This window comes from Trifolium pratense, linkage group LG2 (assembly GCF_020283565.1).
Source record: "Trifolium pratense cultivar HEN17-A07 linkage group LG2, ARS_RC_1.1, whole genome shotgun sequence".
Taxonomy (NCBI): Eukaryota; Viridiplantae; Streptophyta; class Magnoliopsida; order Fabales; family Fabaceae; genus Trifolium; species Trifolium pratense.
In genome coordinates, this window is record NC_060060.1 from 23327433 (window position 1) to 23341525 (window position 14093).

At 32.1% G+C, this 14093-nt stretch overlaps 1 pseudogene; it reads left to right on the plus strand.

The window, feature by feature from the left end:
• Window positions 1–7300: 7300 nt before the first annotated feature.
• Window positions 7301–13620, plus strand: LOC123905730 (annotated as a pseudogene).
• Window positions 13621–14093: the final 473 nt, after the last annotated feature.

Here is a 14093-nt window from a genome sequence, read left to right on the forward strand (position 1 = left end):
CACAGATATCAAAAAGATCTTCAGAAGTTGATGACGCTTTAGTCACTCAAGAAGTTCTGAAGTCTTCATCCTCTGAAGGTTGTAACTTCTGAAGTCCAACATCTTCTGAGCGCTTGTGAACTTCTGAATTCACATCCTCTGAGCTTCACTCAGAGCTTATTTGATGCTTATATCTGCACACTTAAAATAAATTTTTAGTCCTTCCAATTGTTTATTAATACTTTGTTATCATCAAAACCTTTATAGATTTAGGGGCTAATATTTTAAATCAATTTTGTTCCAACAAATACTGGTGGTAAAAAATATACGAAGCTAATTAGATATTTTCATCTTTATAATTATGTAAAGAAAGTTATTCAATTTGTCTCATAAAAATATTTCATTTGTAATATTTTTTTGTCTTAATAATTGTTACTTTAGAATATCAAAATTAATTTTTTTCTTGCTAATAAATCCTTATTTATTTTGTAATTTCAATTCACTTAACTACTCTATTAGCCATAATTAATAAAAGTATTTTAATAAATAAAATTTATTTTATTATTGAAGTTAATATAACTAACTATTTCTTTAAGAATCGTACACAACTCAAATAGTATATTTTTACGAGAAGGATGAGTAAATTTTTTTTTATTAACTTAGTTTGCTTGGTAATATTTTTTTATTTCAAAGAGATTCCTATCACACCAAATAATAAAAATAACGAAAATAATAAAAATTATAAAATGAAGACGAAGCGTGAGAGCATGCTGATGGCCATGTTTGATGATGCAAAATGGTGGCCTAGAATTTTGACATATAATGAGCATGAGAAATGCCATCATTTTCCACTCAATTAAACATGTTACGGTCACTTGGTAGAGATATATTGCAGGGGAGCAGTTCCCTTTATTCATTTTTAAGTTGAAATTTCTAGCTACTAGACTACTAGATAAAAAAATAAAAATAAAGATGTTACTCCTTCATAATTCATCTTGTGCGGTATACATTTTTCGACCGAGATTAATTATACGGTGGTGGAAACTTTGTACTTATATCGTGTGGTAATCCAAAATAAAAAAAGTTACTTACTAGTAGTTTTGGAAAAGAAAAAAAAAATTGTCCAAAATGATAAGTCGTTTTACGGTACCAATGAAACATTTAATGTTACATTTTCTATGTATACCCTTATAATAGTTATGGGAAAAGCTAACACATGTCCTTAAGACATTTGTTAGTGTATAAAGATATTAGTTTTTTATCGAAAACTGTGCACTTTTTATCACTTTATAAGTCAAAAAACTGTTGTATCAAAAACTTTTTTACTATTTCAAGTATATATATGTGCCCTTATGACACATGTCAAGAAATAAAGTTTTTTGCGGCAACATATGTTGTTGAGAAAAATACAAAGTTGCTACGAAATATGTTTTTTCCAGCAAGTGCCGTTGCGAAAAGTTTTGCAACAACAAAGATTGTTATCTTACATGACTATTATCGCTGCAAAAAGATATTTTTGTCAACAACTAAAGTCGCTGCAGAAATGTATTTTTATCAACAGCTAAATTCGCTGCAATAAGTTATTTTTTGACAACAATATAAATTTTTATATTGTTAGATCTTTTATACCTCAATAACAAAATTAGATATTTTTGTTATTTTGTCCCATAAATCCTAGATCAACTAACAAACTGCCAAAATTACTAGGCCGGCCGTCGTGACCCGGGTTCGAACACGGAATCTCACAATTATATGTGAGTTTAATTTCAGCGGATTACCACTTCATCTAAAACAAAAAAAAAAGATATTTTTGTTATTTTTTATAAGAAAATTAGCATCAATTACTTAATTTTTGAAAAAAAATATTTGGACATTATTTATAAGTTATTTTTTTCGTTCATTTTTTTTAATCAACAAATTTTATTTATAAAAAAAAATACAAATACAAATCAAAGTCTTCTAGACCGTTACAAAACCATGTACTTAAAAAAACAAAAAATAAAGTGCTCATTCGCATAATATCAAAATAGTACACCTTCTTCGTACTCCACTCAATAAAAACGATCTTATAACTAACCACTTTTCCGATTCGAACAACAATTTTTGAAAACACTTTCAAAATGTAACGTCCAATCATTGCAATCAGTTTTGAAATCTTCTTTGATTCATCGGTTATAGTTTTGTTCTATTTGCTTCTTTGTTTTCACGATCGACGGTTCATTTCGAAACTGATAGTCACTCCGTCATTTTGGATTTTTGCGGAAGCTTCATAGTTAGCATTTGTTGAGATTTTAGGTTATGTGTAAGGAACATTGAAAAAGAAGAGAGATTGTGAGTGAAAAAGTGTTAGAGTATCTATCTTCTTTTCACAAAACCTAAAATCTCAAAAAACCCTAACTATAAAGCTTTCGCAAAAATCCAAAACAATAGAGCCACCATTGGTTTCGAAATGAAGAGGTAAACCGTGAAAACAGAGAAGAAAACATAACGAAACTGTAATCGATGAATCAAAGAAGATTTCAAAGTTGGTTACATTGATTGGGCGTTATATTTTGAAAGAGTTCTCAAAAAGCGTTGTTCGAATCGGAAAAGTGGTTAGTTACAAGATCATTTTTATTGAGCGGAGTATGAAGAAGGTGTATATGAAGATTTAGATAGTGGTGATATTCAAGAATTATTTTGGAGGAATGTGATTTTGATGAGGATTTTTTTTTTTTTGATAAGCGATTTTGATGAGGATTTGATTCGTTCTGTAAATTTCTAACGTTCTAGATTTGAAACGGAAAATGATTCAATAAATCAATGAATGAAAAAAAGAGGAAAACAATGGGAGAAGTGGAAACATGAGGATGTTTGGAGGTTGAAGTAGTGGCGTTGGCAGCTGAAGATGGCAGGGATAGGGGAGAAGAAACATAAAGAGATAATCGATGATAAACTATAATAACCACAAAATGGTATCCAAATTTATGGTTTCGGCCTTATAGGATTCAATTTGGTTTTTTTTATTAAATGGATCTGGGCTTTTAAAAAATGGATGCAATTTGGTTCATAAATCAGTTAAGGATAACCAATATTTTAGCACACCCCTAGTAATAACAACCAACCCTCTAAAACACACTACTAATATTAATTAGTATGTATAATTATATAGTGTTTACCTTTATTAAAAAGAAATCTTGATATGATAGTCCTTGAGTCGGGTTTAATTTGTTGCATCGCATGTAGATCAAGAAGAGGCACAGTAATGTACAAAATTATTGTTTTGCCATTTCTAGATCTACAACAATGCAACAAAACTCAACTCAAAGACTATCATATCAAAATATTTTTTTTTGCAGCATATCTATGATTTCTCTTAGTAAATATGAGAACAACAATAAAGAAAGAATACATGTTTTTGTGTTCTTTTTAATGAAGGTAAAATATAAATATACCTCGGACAACGTGAATTAGGGATTCGGGCGAGAAATTGACGAGAGGAGGAAACCGTGTGTTTGGGTGCTTTGTTGAGGCTCTTCTTTTTTGTTTTATTTTGTCTTGTATTATTTCCTGATAAAAATAAAATAGTGTGAGTCAACAAAATCATAATGAGATCCAATTACCGCAAGTGCAACACTAGTTCTTTCTAAAATGCAAATGAACCAGGTACAATGAGAATTACATCAAGGACACTATAATTGAAAAATTGAATAACTCAACTGAGCAATTTTATACTTTGTTTGAGTTGCATGCTACAATCTCAACTAACAGAACCCCTTTGTCTGTATTGATTCTACCACATTAACAATTACAAATACAGATAGAAAAATATATCAGAACCAAAAGAAGAAGGTTCGAACCTGAGATCTGGATGATAGACTTGTATTGAGTTGTTGATTATGAACTATTGGTGATTGAACTTTGTTGTGAGGAGGGGATAATACTTACACATAGACTAATTTATATAGCATGAGAATTAGGGTTGCGAGAGGAAACTTAGAACATTCTATTGGTTAGTTTATATATATTTGGTAAAATTATAAATATTATATTATTCGGTAATTATAAAATATTAATGTATATTTATTTATAAATATTCTACATCTATATAAATTCCTTTATTTATTTTTCTATATATATTTTTCTTCATTTTCTTAACATAATTAGTCAAATTCTATCATAAATATACAACAAAAATATGTTATCATAAATATTAGAAAAAATAAATATACATTGTATGTGTACTAAGAATCAAGGCTTCATATCATCATAATAAAATTGCAATAGTCGACATGCTGAAATTATTCAACTGTGAAGCAACATTTCACTGAGCCTCGTCATTCACAAATGTCTTCTCTGAACTCAGAAGCTTCTTTCTTTTCAATTGTGTGTGTGTGTAATGTAAATTATGTAATTAAGACGATTGGTTATGCTATTCGCCATCGACCAGTCACATTGTTCACTATGGGTTCATTTTGAGATTATTTATTGTATTGTTCTTCATCGGTAGTTTAGTGGATGAGTTTATTTATTTACTTGGAAGGTCGTTTGTTCCTTATTTAATGGACTAATAAAACTTCTTCAATTAAGGGTTTTGATTATAACCAATTTTTCGATTTTGAAAAAAGTATTATCATATTCATAAAGAGTTTCGTTACTATCTCGATCAAATATTTTTTGGACCGAACATAATTTTAAAACCCGGACCGACGATCAATCCGGTCAAGGCACTAGGTCATTGAGTTACTGGTCAGACCAGCGGGTCACTAACCCGGACTATATAAAAAATTTAAAATATTTCATGACTTAAAATTATTGACAATAAAAATTTAATAAAAGTTTTTCTAAAAAATAATTAATAAAAATTATTTTAATGAAATTATTAAATCATATTTTTAATTTATATATCAAAATCAAGTTCATAATAACAAAGAAAAACAAAATTAACAATGTATTTTATCATATATTATTGATATATTCATATAGGAATAGTTCACCCAAAAATAAAATATATTGAGGTTGCTACTTTAATGCATTAACCATACTAATGTCTTCTTGACAAAAAAAAAAAAAAAAAACAGTACTAGTGTTTTTTTTTTCTTTTTTTTTTTACTCAAAAACAGTTCGAATGTCTTAATAAATATATTTGGTTACAAACCAATCGTCAGTTGGTTTAGTGGTGATTGGTGCTGAACTTGGTAGGGAGGACCGCGGTTCGATGCCCCGCAACTGCGATCGGGACGGGACTGAAACCACTTGATGCCAGAACTGACCCTCGAACCAGATTCAACTGGTGGTGAAAAACCAAATATATATATATATATATATTTGGTTACAATATTTATCAAATAAGATGAGCTGGATGAGTAGCAAAGTTCTTGCATCCATATGCGAAGGGAAGGGGCTCGATTCTCCTCGGCTGCAAAACTTGCAATTTTTTGGAAATATCAATTGATGGTCCAAACCGGTTCGGTCCGCTGTCGATTTCACTAGTTCACCAGTTTAACAACTGACACATTCGGTTCACACCGGTTTACAACCGGTTTAATATAAAACCGGTTATGCAGCTCAACCGACCCATAAATACCACCGCTTCTCGTTCGGACCGGTCTGAACAACCGGTCCGATCCGCTTTTTAAAACATTGGGACCAAGAACTTGTGTATGTTGGACTCTCACTACTTTTGAGTAAGTGCCCTGCAGGTTGCTAATAGTATATATGATTCATGTCTTTCTTTAGAGACTTATTTATTTTTAAAAAGAAGAAAGGACACCTTGCGTCTGCTGCTAACCGCTGTTAAAAAGCTAGAGCAATCGGAGAAGTAGAACAATCCCGATGAACGGATCTTAATTAAATCACTAATCACAAATCAAACAAACATAAGTTTATGTGTTTACTTCTTGAAGTGCAGAACTTTTGAAGCAAAACAGTTTATGATCACCAGCAAAGCAACCCAGCGATGCGTCTACTTAGTCCACACGAACGATTCCTCCAATCGCATTGCTATCTGAAGCTTGATTGAAGGTTTAGAGAGAGAGTGAGGGCGCGATATTTAGTTTAGAAAAATTACGATTCTGAATTCTCAATTCTGTTGACTTTATCCTCTACACAAGAGTTCTATTTATAGAGTCTCTTATGTGATCATTAAGTCATACTTGCTTGTCCTTATTCTTAATTTCATCTCACTAAAACGCGCATAATTATCCGTTATAATTATTCCATAATTATCTAACTACTAATAAGTCTCACTTAATTAGCATATTGTAAATAAATCCTATTTATTCACTTCGTAATTAATTATTCTTTATAATTATTTCGTAGTTATCTAATTAATAATAAGTCTCGCAGAACTTTTGAAGCAGAAAAAAGTTTCTGATCACGAACAATGCAACATAACAATGCCTCTAGTTATAATTTTTTTTTGGTATACTAGTTATAATTATTTTAATATTTTTAAATGTGGAGAAGTGAAATTCTCAATTTTGTACTTAGACCCTTATAAATCAGTGTTCTTAACAATACTGACTAAATGCATCACATTAGAATATTTTAATCACAAACATTTTATATAAATTGATATAATTATAGTATTCATTAGTTAATTAAAAAACAAAAATCTATATTTATTTATATACATTTTATATCTATATAAATTTCTTTATTTCTTTTTCTATTTAAAAAATTCCATTTACTTTTTTCAACATATTTAGTCAAACCATATCTTAAATATTAATTTTTTTCCATTTATGAATACAAGCGGGTCAGGCAAGCGCGTTCCGCGTCTGCTTGTGTCTAACTTATATCTAAAAAAAATGTCTTATGTTATGATCAATTTTTTAATAAAAAAAATTGCTGCTAAAAAAAATAGATTAAAAAATAGTTTGTTAATAAAAGATTTTTGTTGCTACTAAAAATAATCAAGGATATTATTGGTATTATGAAAAGTCTATACAAAAACTCATGTATCCTCTTTATACAAAAGTTTGATCTGCTAAAAAATAAATGACTGGACATGACAACTTATGCTATATTGTGTTTTATCTTAAAACTGTTCGAGGTACTGGACAAACGGGGGGCCAGGAGACAGGGCAAAATTTGAAATTCTTGTCCCCACAGAATTACGGGACAATTTTTTGTCTTCAGCACAAGTTGTCTAAAATATCAAAATAATCTTTTATCCACCAAACATCGTACAACACAAAATTTGTTCAAACCCTTAAATATTTATTTTATGCTGTTCTGTCTTATATTGTACTGTTCTGTTCGATATTTATATTTTGCAGATCAAACGCGCATAATTATTTGTACGGTGTGAAACAACCGAAGCTAATATAAAAGACGCGCTACAACGCGTGCATACGTGCGCATTCAACTGCTCACCAACGTTTCTTCTCACAGTCAGCTTCAAAACCAAAAATTTCTCTGAACTTCAAAGCTTCATTTTTCATCCAATCACTTCAATCATTCATTTCCAGTAAACAACTTTTTCAGTAAATTCTCTAAGCGACACTATTTTTCTTGCTGTTAATCTTTGTTTTAAGACTATTGATTTTTCATTTCTGTTCAATTTGATGTTTTTTTATGAAATTTAGATCAAGGGAAAGTTTCGTTTTTTTTTTATTGAGTTTTTTTTTTTGTTTGTTTGAAGGAGAAGATGAGTAACAAGAGGAAGAGGGATTTTCAGGTTGAGCCTTTCAAGCACACAATCATTCCTGATCAGGAATATAGTGAAAAGACATGGAAAATTCTGGAACATGCAATTCATCAGATATTCAATGACAACGTTGGTGCTCTCAATTTTGAAGAGCTTTACAGGTTTTTTTCTCATTCTTGTTGCTTCATATCATATTTAGTTGACATTAGATTTATTAAGGGGTTTTTGAAATTATCAAATTGATGCTAATGAAACACGGACACGGGACAGACACTTACACATGTCGACACCGATAATAAGTTGAGAAAATGACACAATTCAATGTAATTATAAGTGCCGGTGTCGTGTCATTGTCTGCCACATACGCGTGTCCAAGAGGACATGCCTAATCCGAGGAGTGTCTGTGCTTTATAGTGAAGCATAGACACACACACCATACACTAGTAACAATTTGAGAAAATGGATTAATTATATGTGCTGGTGCCGTGTCCATGTCGGGCACATGACACGCCTTTGATCAGAACTGTCGGCGAAGCACATACACCTCTATGATTAGGCGTGTCGCGGTGTCCAACACTCGTATTTTGTTAGCTTTTTGATAGTAGATAGATGAATAAAGGTCAAATATTATAGTATATTGTTTTACAACTTTTTTTAATGAAAAAACTTGCTCAACTTAGACGCACATGTATATATATATATATTTTTTTTGACAAACACATGTATATATTTTGATTCTCAATTTAGATCTTTTCTAAATATAGAGCGGTGTCAGTGTCCTATGTTTTTTATATTAGCAGTGTCGACGTTTCCGTGTCGTGTCAAGTGTCTGTGTCGGAGTTCGTACTTGGTACTATTGAAATGGAAATTTAGTTCAGATGTTACTTTTAAACTGATATTAGATAGCAGATCCACAAGATTCTATTTGGAAGCACTTATGAAAATAGTTGATGATATATATCAATAGTTTTAAGCTTATTTTCATAAATTCCTCAAATCACTTAATGTCAAAAGATACTTTCAGCTGATTATGCAGAATTTACACTAATTTCTTCTTTGATAAAAGAAATAGGTTTATATAAGCTCTTACATAACATGATAAGCGTATATTGAATAGATTTTTGGTTACGATATATACATCCAAAAGGAATCAGTTACTATGATATAGAATTTCTTAATTGTTGGACCAGTTCATTACATTTTTGTACCTTATATGGCTCATTAGTCATGACTCATGAATGTCTTCATTTGTTTTGTATTCTACTCTCTGTTGAACTTATGCATCTTCTGTCTTCATTGTGAATTGTTATTGGATTTATCCCTTTCTCTTCGCTTTTTGTGTTAATAGTAATACTCATAGATTATTCTTTGGAAAAATTAGCTATTATACCAAATAATTTCATAGTATGGTTAACTGAAATTCTATGTTGGATAACTGGACTGTTGTTATGATATGATGTCGTGTTTGGCATAAATCTTTTGATAACCAGTCATCATATGTGGTAGCAATACATATATGCTAATCTTTGGTTAACATATATGTAGCTATTAGATTCGAGTAATGGTTTTTTCACGTATTAATTATGTGTATATTTGTTTGGTTTGATAATCAGATATTAAATGCACAATCTATGGTCAATCTATGGTTAGATAATTGTTAGAGTTTGTTGCCTAATTTTGTTATTGTCCTCTCTTTGAATTGATTGTTTATAAATCTGAAATAACCAATTGTTTTTGCATCTAAGATGATCTTGCTAATTTGCGTCAAGAAAAAGATGATCTTGCCAATTGCTATACAAAGTTTCATTTGGGTAATGTGCACATCAAATGGATGTTGTACTTTATTGTCATTATTTTGTGTATTTTATCATCTAATATTTTATCATCTTTATTTCGTGGATATAGGAATGCTTACAAGATGGTTCTTTACAAATTCGGCGAGAAACTATACTCTGGGCTAGTTGCCACCGTGACTTTTCATCTAAAAGAGATGGCTAGATCTATTGAAGCTGCTGAACAAGGCTCCTTTCTGGAAGAACTGATCAGAAAATGGAATGATCACAGTAAGTCATTACAAATGATTAGAGACATTATGATGTACATGGACATGACTTATATTCGAAGTGCCAGGAAGTTTCCTATTTATGAACTTGGACTCAAGCTGTGGACAGAAAATGTTATTCATTCCAACCAGATAAGGACTCGACTGTCGAATACACTTTTGGAATTATTATGCAGGGACCGTGCTGGGGAAGATGTTGATAGAGAACTGATTAGAAATATAACTAAGATGCTGATGGATTTAGGTCATTCTGTTTATGGACAAGTAATTGAGACTCCTTTTTTGCTAGTTTCAGCTGACTTCTACTGGGCCAAATCTCAGAAATTTATTGAGTGTTGTGATTGCGGGGATTATCTCAAGAATTTTGAGAGGTGCCTGAATGAGGAATTGCATAGAGTGAGCCATTACTTGGACCATGGGACTAAAGGGGAGATTACTAATGTGGTCGTGAAGGAGATGCTTGAAAATCACATGCTTAGATTAATCCATATGGAGAACTCTGGGTTAGTTAACATGCTTTGTGACGATAAATATGAAGGTTTGAGTAGAATGTATAATTTGTTTGGCCGTGTTACTGATGGTCTCTTGAAAATACGTGAAGTAATGACTTCACACATCAGAGAGTCAGGTAAACAGCTTGTTACTGATCCAAAAAGGTTGAAGGATCCTGTTGAATTTGTGCAAAGGCTCTTAGTTGAGAAAGATAAATACGACAAGATTATAAGTTTGGCTTTTAATAATGACGAATTGTTCCAAAAAGCTGTGAATTCCTCATTTCGTAAGAAGCTATACTCTGGGCTGGTTGCCACCATAACTTCTCATCTCAAAGTGATCGCCAGATCTGTTCAAGCCAAACAAGGAGGTTCCTTTCTTGAAGAATTGATTGGAATATGGAGAGATCATAATATGGAATTACAAATGATTAGAGATATTTTGAAGGACATGGATTGGACTAATGTCCGAAGCACCAAGAAGAAAACTATTTCTGAACTTGGACTCAACCTGTGGACACAAAATGTTATTTATTCAGAACAGATAAGGACTCGCCTGTCGAATATGCTTTTGGAATTTGTATGCGGAGAGTGTGTTGAGGATGTTAATATAGAATTGATTAAAAATATAACAAAGATGCTAATGGATTTAGGTCCTTCTGTTTATGAGCAAGAATTTGAGACTCCTTTTCTGCAAGTTTCTGCTGAGTTCTACAGGGCTGGATCCCAGAAATTTATTGAGTGTTTTGATTGTGGGGATTATCTCAAGAAAGCTGAGAGAACTCTGGGTTAGTAAACATGCTTTGTGATGATAAATATGAAGATTTGAGTAGAATGTATAACTTGTTCGGCCGTGTTACCGATGGTCACTTGAAAATACGTGGAGTGATGAGTTCACACATCAGAGAGTCTGGTAAAAAGCTTGTTACTGATCCAGAAAGGTTGAAGGATCCTGTGGAATTTGTGCAGAGGCTCTTGGATGAGAGAGATAAATACGGAAAGATTGTAAACTTGGCATTTAATAATGACAAGTTGTTCCAGATTGCTTTGAATTCCTCATTTAAATTATTCATTAACTTGAATCCTCGTTCTCCAGAATACATTTCACTATTTGTAGATGATAAGCTTCAAAATGGTCTAAAGGGAGTTAGTGAGGATGATGTAGAGATTACTCTTGACAAGGTTATGATGCTATTCCGGTATTTGCAAGAAAAAGATAGGTTTGAGAAGTATTACAGACAGCATATGGCAAAGAGGCTTTTATCTGGAAAAACAGTTTCTGATGATGCCGAGAAGACTCTCATAGTTAAGCTAAAGACGGAATGTGGATACCAATTTACGTCAAATTTAGAAGTCATGTTTAGAGACATGAAAACATCTCTAGACACAATGCAAGGCTTTTATGCTGGCCATTCTGAGTTAGTTGACGGTCCTACACTTAATGTGATGGTCCAAACAACAGGGTTTTGGCCAACACAATCTAGTGTGACATGTAACTTGCCGGCTGAAATTTTGGCACTTTGCGAGAAATTTCGGTCATATTACCTCGGCAGTCATACTGGTAGGAGATTGTCCTGGCTAACTAATAATGGCACGGCAGACTTGAAAGCTACTTTTGGGGAAGGTAAGGGATATGAGTTAATTGTCTCCACTTTCCAAATGTGTGTACTCATGTTGTTTAATAATGCTGATTCTCTAACCTATAGAGAAATTGAGGTTGCAACTGAAATTCCAACTTTAGATTTGAAGAGGTGTCTGCAATCTTTGGCTTTGGTTAAAGGAAGAAATGTCCTTAGGAAAGAGCCAATGAGTAAAGATGTAAATGAGAATGATGAATTCTTTGTTAATGACAACTTCAGTAGCAAATCGTTGAAGGTAAAAATAGGAACCGCTGCACAAAAGAAATTGGAACCAGAAACACTTGAAAATTGGCAAAGAGTGGAGTTGGACCGGAAGCCCCAGATTGATGCATCAATAGTGAGGATTATGAAATCTAGAAAGAAACTTTATCACCACAATCTTATAGCTGAGGTCACAAAGCAATTGCAGTCGCGATTCCTCGCAAATCCTACAGACATAAAGAAACGGATTGAGTCTCTCATTGAGAGGGAGTTTTTGGAGAGAGATGATAGTGACAGAGAACGGTATCGATATGTTGCTTAGAGCTGGTAAGTTTGTTTATTTTTGTAAGGTTATTGATTACAGTGATATAAATGGTGTGCCTTGTAAATTAGGTGATTCTTAATGTATTTCAATTTGTTCTTCTTATTGCTTCATGCTATTTTTTTTATATTACTATCATCATCACCAATCACACTAATGTGTGGAAGTTTTAACATTATCATGACAAGTGACAAAGTTGTTGCTAACAGATGGATAGTTCAATCATTATATTCAAATAAAAGCTGGGCTTACAAATTACTATAGCATAGTATACCACTTCTAATTATAATCAAATACACAATTTATTTTCCCGCGTGCGCAACGTGTGGGTCAGAGTCTAGTATTTATTTAATTTTGAGAATCTAGCTTGCCTCTTGAATGAACAAAAAGAAAACATAGGGTGATTAATAATTGGAAAGACTAGCCCTACTTATTTTCTACTTTTCTACTTCTCCTTAAAAGAAATAGAGAAGTAGAAAATTGTATTTGACCCTATTTATCCTTAAAAGAATTAGAGAAATAAAGTAAAGAAATAGAAAATAAGGAGAAGTTAGGTCAAACACAATTTTTTACTTCTTTACTACTTTTAAGGAGAAGAAAATAAGTAGAAAATAAGTAGGGTCAAACAGACCCTAAATATCTTTGGATAATATAGTTAATAATCCAACAATGCATAGATATAAATCTAAAAACAAATTCAGAAACTATTTATATCTCGTGAGCACTGCATAAAAGAGTATTCAATTCAGTTTTTTTCTTTCCCAGCATTAACACTTAAAGGAACAAACACAACTTGTAACAAAAAATGAGAAAGACTTTTGAGCTTATGACGAAAACTAGAAACACATGTAACATGAGACTCATTTAACAGATGGAGATTACCACTTTTATTCTAGCCATTCCGAGTTAGTTGACGTCCGACACTTACTGTGCAGGTTCTGACGACAGGGTTTTGGCCAAAGAAATCTAGTGTGACAATCTTATATCTGAAATCACAAGTCAATTGCAGTATGTCGCGATTCCTTCCAAATCCAACAGAAGTAAAAAAACAGATGAAGTCTCTTATTGAGCGAGACTTTTTGGAGAGAGACGATCGATAGTGACAGAAAAAAACTGTATTAATATCTTGCTTAAAATTGGTAAGCTTGTTTAATTAGATAAGGTTATTACATTGATATAAATGTCTGCTTGTGAACTGGGTGAAAAATGACATGTTACCTGATCCATGAATTCTTTTTGGAGGTTTTAACATTATCATGATAACTTAATTATAGTGGATGCTTCATTAATAACTGCATTTTCAAAATTAAAATGGAAAAACACATACTTCTTCAGCTGAGTATTTATATAAACATCTTCAAAGCTGAAAAAACATAACAGGATGATAGTTTCTTACATTCAACTGATCAACTAGATCTTCTTGATTATTCTGCTTTATCAGACACTCATTTGCTAAATTATTATTGTGTATCTGGTTCAGTGGTACTTGGTATGGCAGATTACTACCCTACTTCATAGGAAATACCGTAGATTACAAGCTCTCGTAGTTCATTGTGCTCAATGCTCATAGCCTATAGCCTATATAAAAAACATTTCAAAATCAGAAACAACTATTTGATCTACACTACTTATGGTTAGGCTCACGTGGTGAATGAGTCTCAGTTTAGGAAAAATCTTTCGTAAGAATCTGAGTTTTAATCTTGTTTGGAACAACCATTAGCCAGATTTTACTTACGACTCAACTGAACTGTGGATTACCATGGTC